The sequence below is a fragment of the Jaculus jaculus genome, unplaced genomic scaffold, assembly GCF_020740685.1.
Source record: "Jaculus jaculus isolate mJacJac1 unplaced genomic scaffold, mJacJac1.mat.Y.cur mat_scaffold_103_1_207660_arrow_ctg1, whole genome shotgun sequence".
NCBI lineage: Eukaryota > Metazoa > Chordata > Mammalia > Rodentia > Dipodidae > Jaculus > Jaculus jaculus.
This window is the reverse complement of record NW_025423391.1, coordinates 200,947-206,946: the sequence shown is the minus strand read 5'-3', so window position 1 is coordinate 206,946 and position 6,000 is coordinate 200,947.

The following is a 6,000-nucleotide window of genomic DNA, read 5'->3' as shown; positions in this document are numbered from 1 at the left end:
GGCCAATAACCTAGAAAGGAGATATAAAGGGAAGGAGAAAGAAAAGGGAGGAGGGTACTTCATAGGATTGGTATTTATATATGTAAGTAGAATAGATTAATGGGGCTAAAAAGGCCCAAGTGAGGTCAGGGGAAGAGACTGAGTAAAGGTTTAGGTGGAGGGAGGGCTAATCAAAATCTAGAGGCTATAAATAAATCATAATCGAAACCTACTTTTTTGGACAATGGAACATCTCAGGAGCCATAGATTGTTACTAGAAAATTCAGTGCCAGGATGGGATACCTTCCAGGGAGTTGTTGGCCAGGGAGTTCCTGATGCCCTCAAAACAATTACAGGGACATTACCGAGTCCCTTGGTTTCCCACCAGGAATTGATGGATGGTAAAGACCCCTATTGCTGAAGACTCCACATACTTGGGCTACAAGGTCACTGAGAAATCCTGCGGGAACTGAGCTGAAAAACCTCCTCCATGTAGACCAGCTGACAGAAAGCTGGAAAACCACACTGCATACAGCTCAATGGAGAGAGAAATCACCAGTGAAGATACTCAGCAGTGGACACTGCAAGCCTTATATTAGGCCAACCAGGCAAAATGAGCCAACAGGTGCAATAGTGACATGTCTACTATGGGGGAAACTAACTTCCCTCTAATGGGACTGGGAGGCCTGCTCCATGGGAGGGAATTCATCCCTGACACTAAAAACCTACAACAGGGGCAGTCATGAGCCCTAGGGTATAATGTCTGCTGCTGTCTGGCTAAATGTATATACTATGCTCACCAAACTGCCCAGTAAGCACTTCTCTTAATGTCCATACTCATATATTAACACTATTCTCAACTTTTGGTTAGAGAAGCATGTCTTTTCGGATGCAGTGACCTTGGGATGACTCAGAAGGCACCATAGTGCTGAGAAGTGACAGAGGACTGCTCAGCAGTGAAATATCTCTATCACACCTCCCAAGATGCAGAGTCCATTGCAGAAGAGGTGGCAGAAAGAATGTAAGAGCCAAAGGAAAGTAGGACTCCTTACAATGTGCTCCTCCAGGACACAAAATAGCCTAGATATCCATGACCTCACAGTGCGTGATACTACCTACACAAACCAACATAATAGGAGGAAAAGATGATGACATCAAAATAAAATAGAGGGGAGGGGTGGGGAGGGATGTCTTAGTGGTTAAGGGCATTTGCCTACAAAGCCAAATGGCCCAGGTTAAATTTCCCAGGACTCACGTTAGCCAGGTTATACAAGGGGTCTGGAGTTTGCAGTGGTTGGAGGCCCTGGCATGCCCATTCTCTCGTCTCTCTCCCTCTTTCTCTGTCAAATAAATAAACAAGCCGGGCGTGGTGGCGCACACCTTTAATCCCAGCCCTTGGGAGGCAGGGGTAGGGAGGATCACCATGAGTTTGAGGCCACCCCTGAGACTCCATAGTGAATTCCAGGTCAGCCTGGGCTAGAGTGAGACCCTACCTCGAAAACCCAATAAATAAATAAACAAATAAAAATATTTTTTAAAAAAAGAGATGGGGAGGGAATTGCTGGAGAGTAGAGTTTCAAAGGTTAAAGTGTGTGTGTTGTGGGGGGAAGCAGGGAATTACAAAATTACCATGGGATATTGTATAAAATTATGGAGGTTGCAAAGGGACATTGTTTATAATTATGGAAGTTGTCAATATAAAAAATTAGAAATACATAACCAAAGCCACGAAAGAAAGAAAGAAAGAAAGAAAGAAAGAAGAAAAGAAAGAAAGAAAGAGAAAAGAAAGAAAGAGAAAAAGAAATCTGACAAAAAGGAAGCTCTTCCATAGACCTGAGAACATCGTGGCCCTTATCCATTCCTATTTAAACATCTGCATTTCCTGTCATAACATTTTTTGCCTCCTATAACTAGAATGAAGTGTTGTCTTGGGTGCTGGTGTATATTTCAATAAACTTTTGTAAAACAAAAAACAAAACTGCAACTGTAAAGTACTTCTACATCCAAATTTAAACTTGGGCCTGGCAGAATCAAATTCTGACTTTACTAATTTACTTTTTGTGTAACACTGAGCAAGTGCTAAACTTCTTCCCTTAACTTCCTTTTTCATAAATAGAGTAATAAAACCTATTTCCTAAGGTCAAGGACCTAGTACGGTACCTGGTGCAGGGGATATATGTAATAAACCTGAGCCCATATGCTCAGGTAACTAAATACCAGGCAGGTGACAAACTGGCCAGAGCACAGGGGAAGGACAAAACGGGGAAAAAGGAGGGGAAAGAGCACAGCTTCTCACAATCTGTTCCTTAATCTGGGAGGTCTGAGAGGGGATTCCTGTCTTTGTCTCATGATGAACTACCTAACCATATGGAACAGCACATGAAATCCATCAGCCACGAACGAGATAGCCTACACAAATTACAGAAAAGTTCTTAAAGCGCTACTTCAATTATATGTTCAGAATAGAAACACTTCTTACCACCAAATTTGCTACCACTCTACCACCTCTGGCTAGATTACTGAAATGAGTCTTTCTTCTTTCACACAGTTTTCAATACAACATTCAGAATTTATCCTTTAAAATGTAAGTCAGAAGCCAAGTGTGGTGTTGCATGCCTTTAATCCCAGTACTCAAGAGGCCAAGGTGGGAGGGCTGCTGAGAGTTTGAGGCCACCCTGAGACTAAATAGTGAATTCCACACAAAAACAAACAAACAGAAAAATTAAGTCAGACTAGGAGGTTGTCTCTCATATGGTCCAAACTCTCCAGTGTGAACTCAGAGACATTTTGTGGCCTCTTGGTCTGCTCCTTTCTGCCAGAGACGGCAAGCATGCCATTTCAGGATCACAAAGAATCGAGTGCTGAAGAGCTGCTTGACATAGTTACAGCCCAGCAGTCTCTTCCTTGAAGTCCAATGTGGCCCTTCTATAGAAAAATCTTTGGCTCTCTATGCTACAGAAATATGTGGTTTTCTGTGTAATGTTTGTCTTTCTCTGTCTTTCACTTGGTGTCCCAATCTCTAAGTTTACTTTTCCAGTAAAAATTGGTGTTGGTAAAGTGTTGGTCAATGTATCTGAAAGAGGCTCTGGCATAGAATTAGAAAAACAAGAAGATGGGTCAAAGATAATTGTTTTCCTTAAAGGCCTTAAAGAAAGTCAGGCATGGAGTACAGTAAACTTAGGAGGAAACAATAAACCTCCTGGAACAATGTAAGCATTGTTATATGACTAATTTTTCTAAATGGTGGCAATTACAATTGACTCTTTACCAGGAATCCTTACAGAAAAACAACCAAAGTCAGAAATAGTTCAATTGGGGGGACCAAAGTCTAAGTATTGGAGGGACGTGAAAAGGAAAATTCAAAATAAATAATTAAAGGATAAATGGATCTGCTGGATCAGTGATTAATGATGGGAAGCCCTATTTGTGGTTGTTTTACCTCTCACCTTTAATAGAGTAATTGAAAGTAGAATTCCAGGAAATCACAAGTGCTTGACCGCACATACATGGGAAAACAGTTAATCATTACAGGAGTCTGAAGACTTTACTTGAGGTGAATAATTATGGGAATATTGTTTGATGATAAGGAATAACAAAAAGTTTCTATGAATTCTGTGAAATTGTACCTTTCTTGAAGTTTGTTCTTGCATGACGTGATCAGAAAATAAAAGACTGAGACTAAGAGCTGTGGCAGCAGAGAAATATAGAAATATGGAAACATAGAAACAAGGAAAAACAGAAAAAAGACAAAAAATAGAAAAAGAAAAAACAAGAAAAAAATAGAAAAATAGAAAAAGAAAAATAAAAAAAATAAAAACAGAAAAGGAGGCAGAGAGAAAAAGATAGAAAAACTCAGCTGCCTTCAGCATTAGCCTGTCAGCTTGCACCAGAACTTGACTTCGAGTCGTTATTTTGCCGCTCCCTTTCACACCTCTCTTCAGGGACCCTCCTTCAAGCCAGGGCTTGGCCCTGGCACCTTTCCACTAGCTCTGACTCTCCTCCTCATTAAACTTTCCCGGTCTTGATGCCCCTAGAACACTGGGCAGGCCTGTGCCCCAGGCGCCTAGTACCACTGTGTCTTCCATCTAGACAGCTCTTTCCTCTCCATGTCCGACTGGCTGAACCCTTTAGTGGTTTCAAGAATTGCTTAGTATCAGTGAGGCCTAAAAAACAATCACAAACTTGCCTTTCCAGAATCTTAGGTTAAAGTGACCAAGACAGGGTAGTAACATGATAAGGAACAGGGTGTAGGGAGAATGCAAAAGAACACATTTGACATGTAAATGGTTGAGCACTCCTAATCTGATACCCAAAGTGGAAGGTTTCTGAGCACCTATGTATAAGTATACTCATGCATACAGTACCTGATATCAAGGATTAGAACAACCCTGGTAACTACCTGTTCACTTCACAGAGGCTCCCTTTACTGTACACGAGGCTTTGGGATGCCTTTGGAATAGGAGTAACATGCACATGAGTTTTTATAGAGGACACTTACTTTTATCTTCAGGCATTTTTCTATCAGGCTTTCTGTAGGGTGTTGTTCTGCATCATATAGCAATTTTCCTTTGTGTTTTACTTCCCCTTTGTGGTTCTGATACAAAGAATAAAAATTCCACAGTGATATTATTTGTTATTTTACACTTTTCATATAAGAAGTAGGAAACAAAATAAGAATCCCTCCTCCCTTCGCACAGCTTCTCCCCAAGTTGTGTGAACTTGGTCACCTTAGTGCCTAGAAGAATGTTTGACTAATAAGGCTTAGCCAAATGGCATTATACCTGTCTATAGAAATTTTACTTAGGGGATCCATAACGAAGACAATTTACATAAGCACCCTAGAGTTTTGTTGATACTTGAATATGATGTGTTTAACATTAATCTTCAAATATGAAATGAAAAAAATTAATTCATTTCATTCAAGTATTTGACTGAACTTTGGTGTTTTTTTAGAAGATCTGACTGGGCTTAAAGAAGATAATGTTTCAGGGCTGGAGAGAGTGGGCTTAGCAGTTAAGAGCAATTGCCTGCAAGGCCAAAGGACCGAAGTTCAATTCCCCCAGGACCCACATTAGCCAGATTGCACAAGGGGGGGCACACACATCTGCAGACCATTTGCAGGTGGCTGGAGGCCCTGGCTGTGCCCATTCTGCTCTCTCTTTCTCTCTGGTCCAAACAAATAAACAAAACAAAAAAAATTAAAAATAAAAAAAATGTTTCAAATATAAGAAGGAACCGCCCCCCCCTTTAAAAAAAACAAAACAAAACTCTTATCTTACTTTTTTCCTTCTAACTTTACCAATGAAAAAGGCCATATCTAGAATTCTTTTTTTTTTTAATTTATTTGAGAGCGACAGACACTGAGAGAAAGACAGATAGAGGAAGAGAGAGAGAGATGGGCGTGCAAAGGCTTCCAGCCTCTGCAAACGAACTCCAGACCGCGTGCGCCCCCCTTGTGCATCTGGCTAAACGTGGGACCTGGGGAACCGAGCCTCGAACCGGGGTCCTTAGGCTTCACAGGCAAGCGCTTAACCGCTAAGCCATCTCTCCAGCCCCATATCTAGAATTCTATCATAGAGTGTAGGGAAATGGATAGTCTTTTTCATATTTTCTCCTTCAAATATTTTTCCATTTGGAATGTTATTTGCTTCAAGAAAATGAAATCTTTGTTGTTTCCCTGACTGCACGTTTCAGTATTCGTTGATGGGTGTGTACATGTGAGAGTGCGTGTGTATCCGCGTACTTATGTGGAAGCTGGGGATGACACTGGGTCTCCTTCTTCAGTCACTCTTTACTTGATTCTTTGAGACATGGTCTCAATGAACCTACAGCTCACCAATTCAGTGAGACCAGCTGGCCAGCCAGCCAGCTTGAGAATCCTCCTGTCTCTGATGCCCCAGTGCTGGGACTGTAGGTGCATGCCACCACACCTGGCCTTTACAAGGGTTCTGGGGACCCAAACACAGGTTCTCATGTGTTACATGAAAAAATTTTACCCAGTGAGTCATTTCCTTGCCCCAG